Source organism: Bubalus kerabau, chromosome X (genome assembly GCF_029407905.1).
Source record: "Bubalus kerabau isolate K-KA32 ecotype Philippines breed swamp buffalo chromosome X, PCC_UOA_SB_1v2, whole genome shotgun sequence".
NCBI lineage: Eukaryota > Metazoa > Chordata > Mammalia > Artiodactyla > Bovidae > Bubalus > Bubalus kerabau.
Window position 1 is genome coordinate 128,767,573 of NC_073647.1, and position 20,556 is coordinate 128,788,128.

The 20,556-nt window shown below is 41.5% G+C and overlaps 1 protein-coding gene across 6 annotated transcripts in view; it reads left to right on the forward strand.

Annotated features, from left to right (window-relative positions):
• The window catches only part of DMD (dystrophin), a 2,389,494-nt gene that overhangs the window by 2,113,236 nt on the left and 255,702 nt on the right, over positions 1–20,556 (forward strand). The gene's annotated exons all lie outside the window — the stretch shown is intronic.

Here is a 20,556-nt window from a genome sequence, read left to right on the forward strand (position 1 = left end):
GCTTTTCACAAATGAAGCTTTTCAAGCATTTCAAGTGGAAAAATGTGGCTTTCCATTTTCAAACAGATCTTTCTATTAAAAAAAAAGGGGGGGTACTGAAATAGGCATACTTCACAGTCTTACATGCACACACATGATTGAAATATTCTTAGACCTGAAAGATTGGTTCAAATCAAGTATTATACTCATGAATATGTTCTCTTTTCCTAATAGCAGGAGCAAAGAATGGAAAATAGGAAGGGCAGGGTGCTGGTTAGGAGTCCACTCAAGTTTGCTTAAAGCCTCATTATAGGAAACAGAAGCTCATGTGTACTGACCACCTTGTGGCAGCTATGATCTAGTAGTCTATAGCCATTATTTCTCCATGATGAGACTGGAGAAAATCTTTAAAGAATCGATGCAGCAGTTGATAAAAATCATTACACTACAAAGGGTATCATTCTGACCTCTCCCACTTCATCACGAAGTATCTTGAGATTTAAGATGGTGGAACGCTTTGTAATTCTTGACAGCTTGTATGTGAAAGTGAAAGTGTTAGTCACTAAGTCATGTCTGACTTTTTGTGACCCCATGGACTATAGCCCACCAGGCTCCTGCTTTACAGGCAAATTCTTCATGGTCTGAGCTACCAAGGAAGCCCCTCAGCCATGTCTGACTCTTTGCAACCCCATGAAGTGTAGCCTGCCATGTTCCTCTGTCCATGAAATTCTCCAGGCAAGAATACTGGAGTGGGTTGCCATTCCCTTCTCCAGGGGATCTTCCTGACCCAGGGATCAAACCTGGGTCTTCTGCATTGCAAGAGGATTCTTTACCATCTGAGCCACCAGGGAAGCCCCCTTCCTTTCACTTGTATACTTAGCTCTTAATAGTCACTGTGATAGGTTCATTTAAAACACTTTATAGGCTCAGTTTTAATTTTTGAACATTTCTGTAGTTCCCCCTTTGATATATATAAAGTATGTTAGGTTGGACTGTTGGCTGTGACAGAAAGCTCAACCTAGATTAGTCAAGGGGAAAAAAAAGGGTGGTCATGACAGTGAAGATTTTCAGGCAGCTATACTGCTGCAGTGGAGAAGGCAATGGCACCCCACTCCAGTACTCTTGCCTGGAAAATCCCATGGATGGAGGAGCCTGGTAGGCTGCAGTCCATGGGGTCGCGCAGAGTCGGACACGACTGAGCAACTTCACTTTCACTTTCATGCATTGGAGAAGGAAACGGCAACCCACTCCAGTGTTCTTGCCTGGAGAATCCCAGGGATGGGGGAGCCTGGTGGGCTGCCGTCTATGGGGTCGCACAGAGTCGGACACGACTGAAGCAACTTAGCAGCAGCAGCAGCATGCTGCTGCAGGCCCACCTGCTCTCCTCTTAGCATCCTGAACATCTCCAGCAGAAAAGAGTGAGCTACTCTCACCCAGGAGTTTAAAAAAGGCAAGGGTCTGACACTTCATGGTCTAAATGCAGTTGTATGCCCATCTCAGCTAAGGGAATGAAACGCTCTGATTGAATGATTTGATTGAGTGAGTGAATGATATTGCAGGTTAGGCCCTCCAGGAAACGATGCCCCAAGATAAATTTTTGGGAACGAAAAAGGGGCTGAAGCAGAATTGGGCAGGGGGAGGCATGAGATCACAATGCAGCTCTTACGAAGCCTGGGCCAGCCTGTTGGGGAGCTCCAGAGCAAAAACTGCCAATTAGAGGGGGTCCTGAATTGGGCAGACCTGAGGTTAGTCTGTATACAACTGGGGGCTGTTACTTTCCTTTCCTCACTAGTTAAGAGTTGTAGAATGGAACTCAGGTCTTACTTCAAATATTCATACCATGGCATGTACATGAAATAGGAAGTGAATGTCAGTATAGACCAGTGGTTCTCAACCAGGGTACACATCAATGTCTGAAGACATTTTTGGTTATCACAACTGTGGAAGCAGTGCTACTGGCATCTAGTGGATACCTACCCAGGATAGAGGTCAAGGATGATTCTAGACATCTTCTATCACACATGATAGAACAACAAAGAGTTTTTTAGGCAAAGGGTCAGTAGTGTCAAAGTGGAGAAACCTTCCTCCATAGATAAAGGTACAGGTCTTATGTGCACATAGGTATTGAGAGGGGCCATGAAAACCTTTCATCTTTGATACCTTCTTATTTTTTTTATTTATTTATTTTTGGTTGTGCTGTGCGCAGGTTTTCTCTAGTTGGGTGAGTGGGGGGCTCGACTTTGTTGCAGTACACGAGCTTTTCACTGCATTGGCTTCTCTTGTTTTGGAGCATGGGCTCTAGGCACACGGGCTCAGTAGTTGAGGCACATGGGCTTCGTTGTCCTGTGGCATACGGGAATCTCCCTGGACCAGAGATCGAACCTATGTCCCCTGCTTTGGCAGACAGATTCTTAACCACTGGACTGCCAGGGAAGTCCAGTAAATTCTTAATAGGGACTTTTTTGTTCTTATTTGCATCTATCAATACTTGATATTGAGATCCTGTCCAACTCATTTAACTTTTGGACAGAAGGACTAGATTGGATTAGTGAAATTGCTAAATCCTGGATTTTTATTTTTTTTTTTTTTTTTTTTAATTTTATTTTATTTTTAAACTTTACATAACTGTATTAGATTTGCCAAATATCAAAATGAATCCGCCACAGGTTTTTTTAAACAAAAATCTTGTTTTTAAGACAAAGTAATTTGACTTAATTTTACATACTATTTAGTATTTAGCATCCTTCAGAGCTTTGCTTTGGTGACTAAATAAGAATCATCCCCATTTAGCATATAAATTGCCTTATGAAAGTGTTATTTCAAAAGTACTAATTTGTTTCTGATCTATATGAATATCCTTGGACTATAGATTTGTTTAGTTTGGAAGTTTACTATGATATATTCTTTCTTTTTATACACTACCAAGTTGAATCTCAATGCCAGTTCAGATTATAGTACTGAAAGTTCAAATTTAGGGTTTAATCAGGGAAAATTGACCGCAGTATGCCTTCATGTACAAGAACGTATTTCTCTTTCTGGGATTTCTGCTAAAAAAAATAACACAACAAAAGCAAACTTTTAGCACTATACATTTTGAACTATCCAATAGATGCTTTAGCCTTCAGGGAAATTTTCTCTAGAACTGCTGCTAAGAAAATAAAAAGACTGGTTAATACCTGAAGGGATAAAAAGATCAGCTAACCGGAAAAAAAGAAGTTTTCTCCAAGATGTGAAACGTGTGTTCAATCCTAGATCAAGGACTCGATGTTCAAAGTCCCACGTATGAGGTTTAACATTACTTTCGAAAAGTCTAGAAGAAAGTTTGTTATCAGTGCAGTGAAATCATTTTCAAGTACAAACATAGCGATACGAGCTCTTCATGCATATAAAATGCACTGTTTTTCTCTAAGTACAAAATCATTAAGTGCTTTTCTATCCAACCATCTATATTCATATAACCATGAAAAAATCAATTATGACACAGTGAGGAAAAGACAAAACAAACCATTTTAATAACTGTATTTTTAAAGCTCTTTGCAAACAAATGTGAGATGTTTAAAAGAAGGGAAAATGATGAATTGTTGCTTACCAATTAAAATAAAAAATCAACAGCGTACATGATACCATTTGAACTCTTGGGGATCTCTAATTCATTAAGATCATGTCACTAATGGCATAAGAAACGCCTGTTCAAAAAGTATACCCCAGTGGACATGGGATACTAAGCTACAAAGACTTTGGGTCTGGTCTCGGTCCATAGTGCTTTGTGTCACCTGCTTCCAGAAACCTCCCACATTGTTCCAGCCTCATTGCTTTCTCGCTTCTAGAATTCCATAACATTCTGACTGATCAGTAACCCACAGCCTAGAACTTGTAAATTCTCTACTTTCTCCCTTATGCAGTCTTCTTCCCACAAGACACAGGTTCTGAAGAGCAGGGATTTCTCACGCTCCATCTTTATTCTCCTCCACAAGATGACCAGACAGCGCAGTGTATATAACAGCACTTGAAAATGCTTAGGGAATAATTGATTTCCAAGCTCACCTCTCCTGCTCTCCTGGCTCGACTTGTTTAGGTCCTGACAAAGGGTAGAAATCACCTGCTGCTACTAAGTCACTTCAGTCGTGTCCGACTCTGTGCGACCCCATAGATGGCAGCCCACCAGGCTCCGCCGTCCCTGGGATTCTCCAGGCAAGAACACTGGAGTGGGTTGCCATTTCCCTCTCCAATGCATGAAAGTGAAAAGTGAAAGTGAAATCGCTCAGTCGTGTCTGACTCTTTGCGACCCCATGGACTGCAGCCTACCAGGCTCCTCCGCCCATGGGACCCTCCAGGCAAGAGCTCCCCAACTGGCCAACTTGAGTATTTATTATAAAAGAAGTAAGCTTGAAATGGAGCTTCCCCCAGAAATGTGTCTGCCCAGTGCACCCACGCATATTCTGCTCTCACACACACCATTTCCCCCCCAAAGTTTATTATAGGATTATTTGATTGATTGATTGATTGGTTGATTGATTGTTTGCTGCAGTGTATCTTCATTGCTGTGTGGACTTTCTGTAGTTGCGGTGAGTAGGGGCTACTCTTCAATGTGGTATGTGGGCTTCTCATGGTGGTGGCTTCTCTTGTTGTGGAGCACGAGTTCTAGGGCATGAGGGCTTCAGTAGTTGTGGCTCCTGAGCTGTAGAGCACAAGCTCGGTAGTTGTGGGGCATGGGCCTAGTTGCTCCATGGCATGTGGGATCTTCCTGGACCAGGGATCGAACCCATGTCTCGTGTATTGGCAGGTGGATTCTTTACAACTGAGCCACCAGGGAACTCCTGACACCCACCTTTTAACACAAATGAGTAACAACTACCATTTATTCAGTACTTAGCTTGTAGTAGATGCTACTAAATGCTTTTCAGCTTTTTTTTTTTTTTTTTTTTTTTTTGTACAGTATTTCTACCCAAGCCATTGTGGGAATCTTGGTAACCATCAGGTTAAATGATGAGAGGTGCTTTGAAGAGAAATCACTGTAATTCTCCTCATGATTTTTCCATCATTCCATCTAGTCTTTGTTCAGCCATTTTTCATTTACTCTTTGGGGTTAGTTACCATGTCAAACTGTGCCTCAGTATGCTGGTGGTTCCTCCTGATGTTTGCACATCTCCTCAGATTAGGATGAAAGTCTGAGGTTTCCTCAGCTCTTCCTTCTGGATGTTGTTGTTTAGTCGCTCAGTCGTGTCCAACTCTTTTGCGACCTCATGGACCAGAAACGCCCCCAGTCTCCTCTGTCCATAGCATTTCCCAGGCAAGAATACTGGAGTGGGTTGCCATTCCCCACCCAGGGATCGAACCTACATCTCCCATGTTGGCAGGCAGATTCTCTACCACTGAGCCACCAAGGAAGCCCTTCCTTCTGGTTCCCTTATATTTAACCCATTGTGCCATATCCTACCATCTCTTGGGATTTTTTCTTCCAGATTATCCTTTCATCACTTTCTCCACATTTCAGTTCAGTTCAGTTCAGTTCAGTTCAGTCCCTCAGTAGTGTCTGACTCTTTGTGACCCCATGAATCCCAGCACGCCAGGCCTCCCTGTCCATCACCAACTCCCGGAGTTCACTCAGACTCACATCCATCGAGTCAGTGATGCCATCCAGCCATCTCATCCTCTGTTGTCCCCTTCTCCTCCTGCCCCCAATCTCTCCCAGCATCAGAGTCTTTTCCAATGAGTCAACTCTTCGCATGAGGTGGCCAAAGTACTGGAGTTTCAGCTTTAGCATCATTCCTTCCAAAGAAATCCCAGGGCTGATCTCCTTCAGAATGGACTGGTTGCATCTCCTTGCAGTCCAAGGGACTCTCAAGAGTCTTCTCCAACACCACAGTTCAAAAGCATCAGTTCTTTGGCGCTCAGCTTTCTTCACAGTCCAACTCTCACATCCATACATGACCACTGGAAAAACCATAGCCTTGACTAGATGGACCTTTGTTGGCAAAGTAATGTCTCTGCTTTTCAATATGCTATCTAGGTTGGTCATAACTTTTCTTCCAAGGAGTAAGCATCTTTTAATTTCATGGCTGCAGTCACCATCTGCAGTGATTTTGGAGCCCAGAAAAATAAAGCCTGACACTGTTTCCACTGTTTCCCCATCTATTTCCCATGAAGTGATGGGACCGGATGCCATGATCCATTTTTCAGTTCACCCTAAAAGTCCACTCTAACCATGTTATTTCTTTATTTTTTAAAAAACTTATGTAGAATGAAAATGTTAACAGTAGTTGCCACCAGGGTGGGAAGCAGGATGGCTAGACGGATGTGGTAAATGGAAAACTCACTTTTTCGAGATTTTTATTGTTCTTCTTGAATTGTGTTATGTGAATGCATGACAAAAAAAAGTCCATTTTAAAAGTACTTATTTAGGAAAACATTTGAATGCCTTCCTGTGAAAAAACTGAAGTCTCTATTCTTAAACCTGACAGTCAAGTGCTGCTCTTGTTTGACTCCAAGCTACATTACCAGCCCGGTATTCTTCAGCTCCCCCTCTGTTCATACCCCACATCTGGGCCATTCCCAATGCCAGAAACATTGCTCATTCTGCTCTAGCCACACAGAATGTTTGTTGTGTTTTTGCCCATCAAAATCTTACCCAACTTTGAAGGCCCAGCTTAAATGCCTCATTCCTTCATTAATTCAGTCCAGACACTGTGTAAGCCTCATAGCTATTTATGTTTCTTTCAGTGCTTTGACCACAGTTCCCAGGAAAAGAAAGGAGTGAACATCTACTGAGGGCTGAGAAATAGATTCTCCAACCTTTCTCTATGTACTATCTTCTGCCTCTGTAAAATGATTGTAAATAGGAGTACCTTTCTCACTGTGGTGTTCATTTAAGAGTTTAATTGGATGCATACTAAAAGACCAGCATTGACCTGGATCCTGGGGATACAGCACTGAATGAAATAGACCAAGAACTACTTTTGTCAAGTTTTCCTTAGAGTAGGAAAGGCTTCAATGAAAATATACCCATAAAGCTCTTAAAACAGAATTTGGCATGTAGTAAAGTGAAAAGTGGAGAAGGTAATGGCCCCCCACTCCAGTACTCTTGCCTGGTAAATCCCATGGATGGAGGAGCCTGGTAGGCTGCAGTCCATGGGGTCACTAAGAGTCAGACACAACTGAGCAACTTCACTTTCACTTTTCACTTTCATGCAGTGGAGAAGGAAATGGCAACCCACTCCAGTGTTCTTGCCCGGAGAATCTCAGGGACGGGGGAGCCTGGTGGGTGGCCGTCAATGGGGTCGCACAGAGTTGGACACAACTGAAGTGACTTAGCAGCAGCAGCTAAGTGAAAAGTGAAGGTGAAAGTTACTCAGTCATGTCCAACTCTTTGTGACCCAGTGGACTCGTCCATGGAATTCTCCAGGCCAGAATACTGGAGTGGGTAGCCTTTCCCTTCTCCAGGGGATCTTCCCAACCCAGGGATCGAACCCAGTTCTCCCACATTGCAGGCAGATTCTTTACCATCCGAGCCACAAGAGGCAAGTAGTAAGTGCTCTATAAATGTTAGCTATTGTTACTCTCATCACTGCTGTTGTTGTTCAGTGTTTCTGCCTACCAAGAAGGAAACTAATGCTTATAGACTATTAGATAAGATGCTGAAGGTCAAACAGCTAGGAGGGGATCTGAACTCAGGTTTTCTTGATCCACAGTACTGATAGCCTTTCCACTACAGCAGTTGCTCCAAAGACAGGCTATATGTCAACCTCGGTAGAGCTTTAAAGCAGGAGTCCCCAGCCTCCAGGATCTAATGCCTGATGATCTCTAGTGGAGCCAATGCAATGATAATAGAAATAGAGTGCACAGTGAGTGTAATGCACTTGAATCATCCCGAAACCATTGCCCCCAACCTGGTCCATGGAAAAATCGTCTTCCACAAAACTGGTCCCTGGAGCCAAAAAGGTTGGGGACCGCTGCTATAAAGAAAGTACAGGTTCTTGAGCCCTAGCCCCAAACAGACTGAGACATTCTAGAGATGATCTATATGTGTGTGTGTGTGTGTGTGTGTGTGTGTGTTAGTTGCTCAACCATGTCCGACTCTTTATAACCCCATGCACTGTAGCCCAGCCAAGCTCTTCTGCCATGGAATTCTCCAGGCAAGAATACTGGAGTGGGTAGCCATTTCCTCCTCCAGGGGATCTTCTGACCCAGGGATTGAACCCATGTCTCTTGCATCTCCTGCATTAGCAGGAAGGTTCTTTAACACTGAGCCACCTGGGATGCCCAAGATATGAGCTAAGAATCTGTCTTTTTAAGAAACTTTCCAGGTAGTTGTGATACTCTGTCAAATCAAGGCATGACTGCCCTACATGCCAGTCTTTCTTCTGCCACTTTATCATACCTATTTATAAATATCTAAACCATAAATTCGTTTAAAGTGGGCTCCTTATTTCCTTATTCATTTTTCCTTTCTCTCCTAGCAGAGTGCCTTATAAGCACTCAATAAGTATTTGAGTAATTAATTGCTTAATTATTTAATTAAAGTTGCTTTTGAAATGCAAATAAAGCTGTAGTACTAGCAGCCTGTTATGAGCCATCATTGATCTTCCTAGGGATGTTTATTAATTAGCTAAGAACCAATACTGGGGAATGACAGGCTTAAGCATCTGGACAGGGAACTGTAAAAGCTTCCAAACCAAATGTTAGCCCCACCATTACACAGCCTAAGACCCCATTTCACTTTGCCCACCCTTCATTTACAACTTGGGGTAAAAATACAGAAAATGTATTACTAAAAATCAAGAGATTCCCCCTCCTGCTTTTTTTTTTTTAAGTTGACACATATATCTGTTTCTGAAAATAGGAAGAAAAATCTCTTTTTTACAAGAAAGAAAAAAAAATTCCTTTATTCTTGTCACACCACGAGCATGGAGTTCACTGCTATACGTTAAGATTATAAAACGAGATCCCAAAATGCCGTGGCTGATTATTCACAGTAGACATATTAAGTCAAGAAGCTTATTTTTTCTCTCTTTGCTAAGGCAGAAAGCCTGGGGCTATATGCATTTTTATTACACTTTGCTGTCTTGGTTTCACTTGAGGATTAAAACGAAAGGCAAGGTACAGTGCATGTATCCTGATGGATTTTAGGATTTCTTGCTTTAGTGAAAGGAAGAATCTCATAAAGTACCTCAGATTATTGCTGAAGGAAGTATAGCTACTTCTGTGATGACCTAGAAATTCAATCTTTTGTTTCTCCTATAAAAGATCACATTGTATCTTGGATTTTTTTCCCCTGTAGTTTTCTGTGCTATGTAAAGTTTTGAGGACTTCCTTGGTGGTCCAGTGGCTAAGATTCCACGCTCCCAATGCAGGGGGCCGGATTCAATCCCTGGTCGGGGAACTAGATCCCATATGCTACAACTAAGACCGGCTGCAGAGAAATAAATGAATAAACATTTTTTAAAAAGTAGTTTTCCTTTAGATTTGAAGTAAGAATATCTCGAATAGTTCAGGTGAGTCTTAGGACTATTTGGGGGAGCTCACACACCACCTCGGGCTTGGGGTGAGGTGGAATGAAGCAGGAAGAGGGAGGTAGAGAGAAAGGGAAAGATCAGTCTAAAGAGTACCAGGAAAGCCGAGGAGGAGACTGTATAGCCAGAGGAGGAGTGAATGTATGTTACAGTTTTAGCTCCAGTTCTGACTGGGCTTCCCTGGTGGCTCAGCTGGTAAAGAATCCGCCTGCAATGCGGGACACCTGGGTTCAATCCTTGGCTTCGGAATTCTCCCCTGGAGAAGGGAAAGGCTACCCACTCCAGTATTCCGGCCTGGAGAATTCCATGGACTGTATAATCCATGGGGTCGCAGAGTTGGACACATCTGAGCGACCTTCACTTTCACTTTCTGACGAATGCACACTGAGAACAACAGAAGTGCATCACCCCATCTTCTGTCCTTTATTTAGAAACATGAAATGTACTCACTTATTTGACTTGCGCCTCTTTCTGATATACAAAGAAAGAAAAGTGAGAAGGACTGAAGCTTGCAGGATCGGGAAGTATAGTAGACGAGATCTTCTGGTTTATTATTGATTTGTAAGGAACAGCATGATACTGGTTTGGCAGCTCTGCATCAGTGACGGAAAAGAAAGACGCTTTTCAGTGGCCCGGAGGAGGAGAGCTGGGAACTGGAAACAGGGGCTCGTGGCAGACAAGGTTCTTTCATATGTGGCCCAATCGACTGTGCAGGGAATCAAGGTCAGGAAGCTTTGGCAGTGTTGTGGGGAGCCTGTGGGATTTCAGGGGCTTCCATTTCCTGAGTTAAGGATTTCTGCCTGCCTACTTCAGCAGATTGTCCCTCCAGCCGTCATTGTCAAGGTGATTGATAGAACAAACTGAAAGCCTACAGGTGTATTATTACTCAAAATACAAGGATTTTGCCATCAAGATTAAAAAAATGTTCAATTTCTTCTTTTATAAACATCTTATTTTGTATCAGTGTATTGCCCTGGTGGCTCAGTAGTAAAGAATCTATCTGCAATGCAGGAGACTCAGGTTAGATCCCTGGGACAGGAAGATTCCCTGGAGAAGGAAATGGCAACCCACTCCAGTATTCTTGCCTGGAGAATCCCATGGACAGAGCAGCCTGGTGGGCTACAGTCCATGGGGTCACAAAGAGTCGGACATGACTGAAACGACTTAGCACATCAGTCAGTCAGTTCAGTTGTTCAGTCATGTCAGACTCTTTGCGACCCCATGAATTGCAGCACACCAGGCCTCCCTGTCCATCACCAACTCCCGGAGTTCACTCACACTCACGTCCATCGAGTCGGTGATACCATCCAGCCATCTCATCCTCTGCCATCTCCTTCTCCTCCTGCCCCCAATCCCTCCCAGCATCAGGGTCTTTTCCAATGAGTCAACTTTTCACATGAGGTGGCCAAAGTATTGGAGTTTCAGCTTCAGCATCAGTCCTTCCAAAGAACACCCAGGACTGATCTCCTTTAGGATGACTTAGCACATAGCTGATAAATAAACAATGTTGTGGTAGTTTCAGGTGAACAATGAAGGGACTCAGCCATACAAATACATGTATCCATTCTCCCCCAAACTCCCCGCCCCTTCAGGCTGCCACATAACATTGAGCAGAGTTCCCTGTGCTACACAATAGGTCCCTATTGGTTATCCATTTTAAATATAGCAGGTGTGCATGTCCATCCCAAACTCCTTAACTATTGCCTTCCCCTGGCAACCATTTAAAAAATGTATAATTTCTGGTGCTTTTTCTTTTTTCATTTATCTTCAGGATTTCACCCAGCTTTAGTTATCTTTCAGTGTGAATTTGCTGTTATATACATTGTCTTTCCCCTCCCCCCATGATATCAGTTCTGTTTTATCTCCTTGATACTTATTTCAGATTGCCACGTCTGGTCTTTGGGCACACTCCTGTGTTCTAGTACCAGGAGGCATAACTATGTCATTACCATGGGAGCATTAAGCTACTTCTGACCCAAAATGCTACAAGAAAGGAATGCTTCAGTGGCCTCAGAAAATTTCTGCAAGAATGCTATCTTCCAAATGTGGAATAAATAAAGCTCAGGAATAAATAGTTGAAGCCAAAATGTAAAAGATTTAACGTATTGGTGTCACAAGGTGCCAGCCACTTGACTTTAGCTCCTGCTGCAAAGCATGTGATACATTAAGAAAGGTTTTTAAAGGCAACCTATTTTTTGAAGATAAAATCTGCGTCAAATTATATCATCCAAGCAGAGTCATTGAGCTTTTTCTCTTATCTCTTTAAGACAAGAAAAAGAGAGCATAAAAATGCTTCCAAGATCTCTTCCCTTGCCATTACACTTTTTTTTCATAATAGTGTGTATGAGTAACAAAAACTAAAGATTTTGACAAATGAAGCAAGCAAAGGAGGTTGATTGCTGCTTCCGTAAATTAAAATTAATGATACCCTTAAGGTACTTGGGTCTATGAAGTCGACTTAATGTTAATATAACCTGACTCTATTATCACGGAATGAGGCAGTTAACATGAGGATGAAGAAGAAAAAAGCAAAATTCCAAGGTGCATTTTCAAAATCGGTGAGGGGAAAGCTAAAAGCTGAACAGTGGACAAAGGACTTGCTGTTCTGTCCTCCCTTACTTTCTGTTTGATGGCAGAGGCTGTCAGCGTTAGAGGACTGGCGTTCCTGAAGAAGCCTAGGGCTGGCCCTAGGCTGGGGCTCCTGTTCACCTCCTGCCCCACCTGCCTTGCAGGGGTGCACAGCCACTTTATTTTCGGCCCTCTCTGTTTATCTCAACAGAGTCAGTGTGCTCTTCTAGGGGGTTGTGCAGGACACAATTGGGAAGAGCGGCTGAGGTGGAGGAGTGGCTGGAAGAGAGAGGAAAGTGAAAGAAGGAATAAGAAAAGGAGTCCGAGATTAAGAAGACCAGAAATGAAAGTAGTGAAACTCTTAGTCGCTCAGTCCTGTCCAACTCTTTGTGACCCTGTGGACTGTAGCCCACCAGGCTCCTCTGTCCATGGGGATTCTCCAGGCGAGAATCCTGGAGTGGGTTGCCATGCCCTCCTCCAGGCGATCTTCCCAACCCAGGGATTGAACCCAGGTCTCCCACATTGCAGGCAGTTTCTTTACCATCTGAGCCACCAGGGAAGCCCTAAGAAGATAGGAATCAGCCCAGAAATACAAATTTGGAAGCAGAAAAGAAACAAAAAAGCTCTGAGAGAACATAAAAGGAGGTGAATTAATGATGTTTCAGATGTAAGCATTAGCATCCATGCCATAAATCACACAAACTCAACTGATAATTATGGTCCTACTCAGAGCGAGCACAGTGCTAGCACTTGTTGCCTTCCTGTGATCTATCCCGAAGTCAAATGCAAGAAACTCTGTTTAACTCAGAAGTGTCTCAGGGTCAAGAAAACATGAAAATAAGTTCAAGGAAAAGAGAATTCAGCCAACTTTTACATTCAGCAAACCCAGATTGTTTTGCCACGAAGCTGTACCCATTATGTCCTCATTCCAAACCTTATCTCAGACCATTTCAGACCATTTTCTTTTCAGACACAGCTCAAAAAAAAAAAAAAAATCAGCATTAGAATAAGAATGGATTTTAACTGAAAAGAACTACAATTCTTTAAGAGGATCTTAAACTGTTATAAATCTCAGGAGCATTTCCGGGATAACGTTTGGGCACATATTTAGGAATGTTACAGTAAGAATTTGGAAGTAAGAATGAATTCTGAAGCCTTCCCCCAGTTAAGTAAGGACAGGAAAGTATACAAACTGTACATTTCCTGGACAAAGCCTCGTGAGTAGACTGTAGAGAGACATTTGTGTGCATGTGAGTCGTTTTATTCACTAGCATCCCATCACAAGGAGAGTTTTATTTTTATGGGCTCATCAGTGGAGGTGTGAAGTCTGGTTCTTGCATGCCCATGGATATTTTTCAAGGGTTTAGACAAGTCGAGAGTCAGATAATTGAAATGTACACTCCCAGTTACATCTTTTCCTAAGACTGTGGTAAACACCATTTATGGATATAGTGCCAGTAAGAACACTTGAATACTAGGAAGGAAACACATTGCCTAGCAATGGTTAAAACTTAAAGGTAATTAACGAGCAGGTCAAAAGAAAAAGTAGAACTTAAAACAAGTTAAGTATCAAATATTTGCATTTAGATCAATTTTATTTGAAATCTTTACTGGCAGCCACAGGGTTAGTATCTGTCCTTTATCTTTCTTTTCCTTTTGGCTTATTTAAAGCAATTTTGAAGGGAAAAAATGAAATAAAGATACTCTTCAAAATACACAGAGGAATTGACTGAACATGGGGAAACAGTCACAGCTGAGAATGGAGTGGTTATCATTAATTTACTTGAAGGACTCAGAGCTCATTCATTAGCCCCAAAATTACACTTTCAAGTATACCTTAATCATACTTAGCACAGTGCCTAATGTAACAAGAATTCAAAAAGCCTATTCATTGACTCATTTATTGAATATTGAGCATCTCCTTTGTATTAGGCACTGTGCTAAACTGTGAACGAGACAGACAAGGTCCCTATCTTTGTGGACAAGGAACTTACATTGTAGTAAATATCTTTAGAATGAATAGAGAGACATTTCTTGGTAGAGTGAAAAAAGAGATGTCTGCAAAGAGTATGCTGCCTATAGAACTCATCTGAAAGGAGAAAGCAAAGAAGAATTGTATATAGTCCTCAGAGCTCTCAAATATGATTATTTAAAAATTAGAATAAAACAAATATGGAGGAGATTTGGACTCTGGGTTTGTCATACAAACTACTGCTTTAAAAAACTTTTTCTAAATCTAATGTAGGCACAATGAATCTAAATGGTTTTCTTTTTTCCTTTTTTTTTTCCTAAATAAAATTTGAGCATCAAAAAAGAAGGAAAGAAAGAAGCAAGGGAGGTAGGAAAGGTCTTTCCAAAACTTGATTTGGGCCTCTTGAAAATAAAATTCTTCTTTCAAAATATAGTAGTTATGGGACTTTCCTGGCAGTCCAGTGGTTAGGACTCTGGGCTTCCACTGCAGGGGGAGCAGGTTCGATCCCTGGTCAGGGAACTAAGATCCCACATACCATGGCAGAACCCCCCCCCCAAAAAAAGTAGTGGTTATGGTGAAGATCCTTGAATAAACTACAAATTAATTCATTCAATTAGTATGAATCGAGTACCTGCTGTATGCCAGGAACTGTGCTAGTCACCTGGAACATACTAGGGAAAGAAAGATGGGTCCTTATTCTCACAGAGCACGTTTGTTTTTTGATTTTGTTGTTGTTGTTGTTTTTTAAAACATTTTCCCCCTCTGACTTGCTTTTTCTAAAGAAATGCTGGAAGCTAGATCATGAGTACTCAGGGAACAGATGGCAGTCTTCTGCCCATCTGGAATAGTTCTAAAGAGTAGACCCTTGTGTATCAATAGATAAGGTTTCTTCCAGTTCTAAGTTTTCTTGATCTATGATCTAATTGTAGACAGAAGATGTATGCTTCCAAAATGATGTTATAATTGTATTTCTTTTTATGAAAGGAAACAGAGGTATGGTCTATGAATTTGGGGGAAATTGGGTTCTTCCTATTTATTTTTATTTTTTATTTGCTTATTTATTTTTAGCTTTCCTTGTAGCTCAGTTGGTAAAAGAATCTGCCTGCAATGCAAGAGACCCAGATTCCATCCCTGGGTCAGGAATATCCCTGGAGAAGGAAATGGCAGCCCACTCCAGTATTCTTGCCTGGAGAATCCCATGGACAGAGGAGCCTGGCAGGCTACAGTCCATGGGGTGGCAAAGAGTCAGACACAACTGAGTGACTAGGCCACCACCATTTATCTATTTATTGGCTGTGCCAAGTTTTAGTCGTGGTATGTAGGCTCTTTAGTTGTACAATGTGAACTCTTAGTTGTAGCATGTGAAATCTAGTTCCCCAACCAGGGATTGAACCCAGGCCCCCCGTGCTGGGAGCCTGGAATCCTAACCACTGGACCACCAGGGAAGTCCCCTTCCTGTCTCTTTAAATAATTCTATTTAGACTCCTTTGGGTCTTCCTTCTCTGCTCACCTTCTAATGCTCAATCCTACCATTTTGTTTCACTTCACTTTCCTCCCTTTAATGACTGGGGCAAATTTCCCCGACTGGCTATACGTGAGGTCTCCAGTTAAAACTTTCCCTGTTAGGTCAAATTCTTTCTGTTCCAAAAGAATTCCTTTACCCATTTGTCATCCCTCCCCTTTCTCATTTCGATATTTCCATCAGCAAACTCCCAGTCTTCCACCCTGGAAATCCTGAAGTTCTATTCACTTCTACCAAAATTACACTGCCATACCAAAGTATTTAGTTTTTCCTTATTTCAAAATGCCTCCCAGTCTGTACCTTCTATTCTGTTCCAGGCAGCACGGTCTTCATTCCAACACATATCACCCCAAGTCTTGTCAGATCAATTCCAACATCCTCTAACTGCTCTCAGCCTCTTTGGATCTGTCATGCTGACAGATTCATCTCCCTAAACCTCAACTTCCCTCTCAAATCACATGTCCTCTCACAGAAATCTTCAGTGGTTCCCTTTGCTAATGGGGTAAATCTTGAGCCTCAGCATCTGCAGAGTCTTATTTTGCATCATCTGCTTGCAGCGTGCCTAGCTAACTGCATCTCACTGTCCTGTCTGACACCAGTGTTCCGCTTGCTACCCCAGAATTTTCTGTCTTATTTGCATTCCTCACCTCCAACCCTTTATGCTTCCAAAGATCAAGACTGTAGCATTCCTTCCTTTCATATCTCTTTCTATATTAACATATACTTATAAAAGGAAGAAATAAACAACCAAGTAAAGAATGAATTGTGCCAGAATACAAGGTAACAGGGTAAAATTTCTGACTTTTGCTTCCTAGTTTGTATATAGAATTTTATATTGGTTTTATAAAAAAAAATCCAGTTGGTAAGACCTAACACATGGAAGTTATTGTTTTAAAAGTTTATCAAATTTCTTCTCCTTGTCTAATTGCTCACAAGTGCATTGTTCCTAAGTAGCTACAGTTTATGAGGATTTTCTGTGCTTTCAGGTGCTTCTTTCTTAAAATTATTTACTCAACTATGCATTCAGTCCATGCCATACCTTTCTCCAAAGATAATTTGTGAAAAGAAATATTTTATGCTTAATTCTTTAGTTAAGACTGCTTTCTGAAGACTTCATTTCATTACATGGTGCATCTTATTTTTTATTGGGGTATAATTGCTTTACAATGTTGTGTTAGTTTCTATTGTGCAGCAAAGTGAATCAGCTGTACGTATACATATATCCCCTCTTCCTTGGATTTCCTTCCCATTTAGGTCACCTTGGAGCAATGAGTAGAGTTCCCTGTACTATAAGGTCTGTTCTCATTAGTTAGGATGATGCATTTTAAATTTCTATCTCACTCTCATACCTTTTCTTAAGTTTGAGTTATAGGGGTGGCGATTCATTTTTATCTTATTTTAAATTCTTAATAATATTGGGTATACACTGGAAACTACCACCATGGCCCTTCCTATATAAGAGGAAAGCATCCTTCAGATCAGGTGCTTATAATGGATTCTGATGCTGTTCCCACATGGTCCCTATGAAGCTACTAACACTATCACCAGAAGAAATGGCCTGTGGCATGCTCATTCTCCTTTGCCACCCACATGTCCCCTTGGGGATTTCTCTCAGCATGTGCCAAGATTTCTGCTCAGTGCCCATTTCCATATGGCCTCCCCATCCCTTCCTACCCACCCCGAATTTCACATTCCTCTCTTCTTTGATTTCATTATGAAACAACCCATTCTGCCTTTAGAAAGAATTACATGTTCCACGCATTCATTTGCATGTTCTTCTACAGCTCTTGTCTACAATCTTAAGGTACCACATTCTTCAAGACCAGGAACTGACCTTGCACTGGGCCATAAAATATACTGATGGCTAAAGGTTTCATAGATAGGTACACTAGGTTAGATCTACTTTCAGTAAATTAATGTAAAAGTAAATTAAAAAGCCCACTGCTTATTAAATATTTATACACTACTTTTTTCCAACCATAATCTCTGGAGTAGCAGTGAAGACCAACAGCTAGACTGAATGAGCTTGAATCCAGGACCTGCCAGTTTACTAACTACTTAAGCTTAGGCCAATCTTGTTCAGTTGATTTTTTTTTTAATCCTCTCATGCTTCAGTTTTTATATCTGTGAACTGGGGAAATAATATTACTTCCTTCCATAGAATTATTGGGAAGATTGCATGTTACTTCATATTGTCATGCACAAAGTGATTAATAATACTATCCATTTTTGGATTTTATGTGGTGCCTTGCACACTATAACCTATCCCTCTCCATTTATTAGGCATAATAGCAACAATAACAGTAGCTACTAGCATTTACTGAGCAATTATCATATGATAGAAACTGAGCTAAACACATGTATCATCTTATTTAATCCCCATAATAACTCCATGAGGTAGGACATATTGTCCCATTGTAATGATAAGGTAAGTTAAGATTCAAATAATTTACCCAGGGACTTAGAGCATGCAATTAGTGTCAGTGAGCATTCTCATTTATTCTCCCGTGTCTCCCTCCCTCTCTCCTTCTCTCTTTCTCACACTGGTGCATGCATACACACACACACACACACACACACACACACACACACACACATTTACCCACCAGTTTGATCGACTAGTCATTACACAAATATTTCTTACCACTTACTACATGCAGGATTCAGTGCATCCTGTGGGAGGGAGGGGAGAACAGAAGAAGTGAGCAGGGAATGGTTACAGTCCATCCATATAATGAAAGGAGTGGCTCTGATAGAAGTGCTCCAGGTATAAACCGTGGACTGCAAGTATGCTGAGGAAGCCAACAGACCAGCCTTGAATAGAAGAAAAGGGGAATACAAGCACTCCAGAGGGAAGCCTCAGGGGTGTTAAGTCGGATGGAATGCCACAGGACAGGCAGGTAGAGTTTGACTGGGAGTGCAGGGTCATAAGAAAGTGAAAGTGTTATTTGCTCACTCCTGTCCAACTCTTTTTGACCCCCGACTCAAGGATCAAACCTGCGTCTCCTGTATTGCGTTCACCATCTGAGCCACTTCCCCTGATGGCTCAGCGGGTAAAGAATCCAACCAGAATTGAAAGAGACACATGTACCCCAATGTTCATCACAGCACTGTTTACAGTAGCTAGGACAAGGAAGCAACCTAGATGTCCATTGGCAGTTGAATGGATAAGAAAGCTGTGGTACATAACACAATGCAATATTACTCAGCTGTTAAAAAGAACACATTTGAGTCAGTTCTAATGAGGTGGACGAAACTGGAGCCTATTATACAGAGTGCAGTAAATCAGAAAGAAAAACACCAATACAGTATATTAACGCATATACATGGAATTTAGAAAGATGGTAACAATGACCCTATACGCAAGACAGCAAAAGAGACACAGATACAAAGAACAGACTTTTGGACTCTGTGGGAGAAGGCGAGGGTAGGATGATTTGAGAGAATAGCATTGAAACATATATATTACCACATGTGAAATAGATCCACCAGTCCAGGTTCAATGCATGAGACAGGGCACTCAAAGCCAGTGCACTGGGACAATCCAGAGGGATGGGATGGGGAGGGAGGTGGGAGAGGGGTTCGGGATGGGGGACACGTGTATACCAATGGCTAATTCATGTCAATGTATGGCAAAAACCACCACAATATTGTAAAGCAATTAGCCTCCAATTGAAATAAATTAACTTTATAAAATAAATTTTAAAAATACTGAATTCAATTTGTAAAGAGATTTAAATACAAAATTCACTCTAGAAAATAATAAAAAAGAATCCACCTACAATGCAGGAGACGCAGGAGACATGGTTTAATCCCTGGGTCAGGAAGATCCCCTGGAGAAGGAAATGACAGCACACTCCAGTATTGGCGCCTGAAAAATCCCGTGGACAGAGGAGCCTGGGGGGCTACAGTCAGTCCAAAGGGTCACAAAGAGTCAAACACAACTTACTGACTGAGCAGCAGCAGCAGCAGGGTCATAAGGCTGAGAAAGTAGGTTTCAAATGTCCCTCGTGTGTTTATGTGCATCACAATGAAGCAAACTCTTTATTTTTGGGAACTCTACTTGGTTTTCGAAATATTTGGTCCCAGCAAAGATGGACAAGTCTAAAGAGAACGTGCAACAAGAAGACTGTGCTGGATTTGGGCTACGTACTTGATTGATATGGGAAGGTCAGAGTCAACTTTAGACCAGACTACCTGAGGCACTTTTCTGTTGAATTTGAGATGTGTTTTACAGGCATGAACCTGCCTGATCTCTAATGGCTCTGGGCAAGCACTGACTAACCTCTGGTTTAGCATAGCCTGCTCAGAACCAAATCAGGATTTGAAATTATAAAGCTAGGATGCCTGGGGCCACCATTAATATAAAGTTGGCAAAATGCCAATGGACAAAATATACCATTTTGCCCATAAAATTCTTTCCCTTTCTTACCCACTCAAAATGAAATTCACTAAGCTGACAGACTACTGTGTCAATATAGTATAGAAAAACATAATAGGAAAAAAGCAGTGGCAATTTTTAATCCATGCCAGTTAAAGGTATAGTTCCCAGTAATTTCCAAGTTCAGTAAAATCTAAAATTTTTTTATTCTCACCATCGACCCTAAAACCTTGCCTCTTATTTCTTAGATGAAGGATCAATCAACTTTTGGTTACTTATTAATTATCAGTGATTAAATATCATTCAGTATCCATTAATTATCAGTCAGTATGATTCTTTAAAAATGATGATGACAAGAGGCTAAGACAAAATATTTATCATTTCTGAGTTCCTTCAATCACCTAGTTTAATGGCAAATGGTGACCTCCCTACCAAATCTTTTTGTGAAAAATTTAAGAGCTTGCAATTTTGATGGTACTAACTGGAACAGTAGTTCACTCATGGCTACCAAAGAGTAGAGTGTTTTTTAAAAGTCTCATTTTAACATTGTCAAGAGAGCAAATCTTTCTCATTTGGGCTCAGTTTGATAAAAATCAGCCTCAGAGAGTGCACAAGGTAAGCGGAT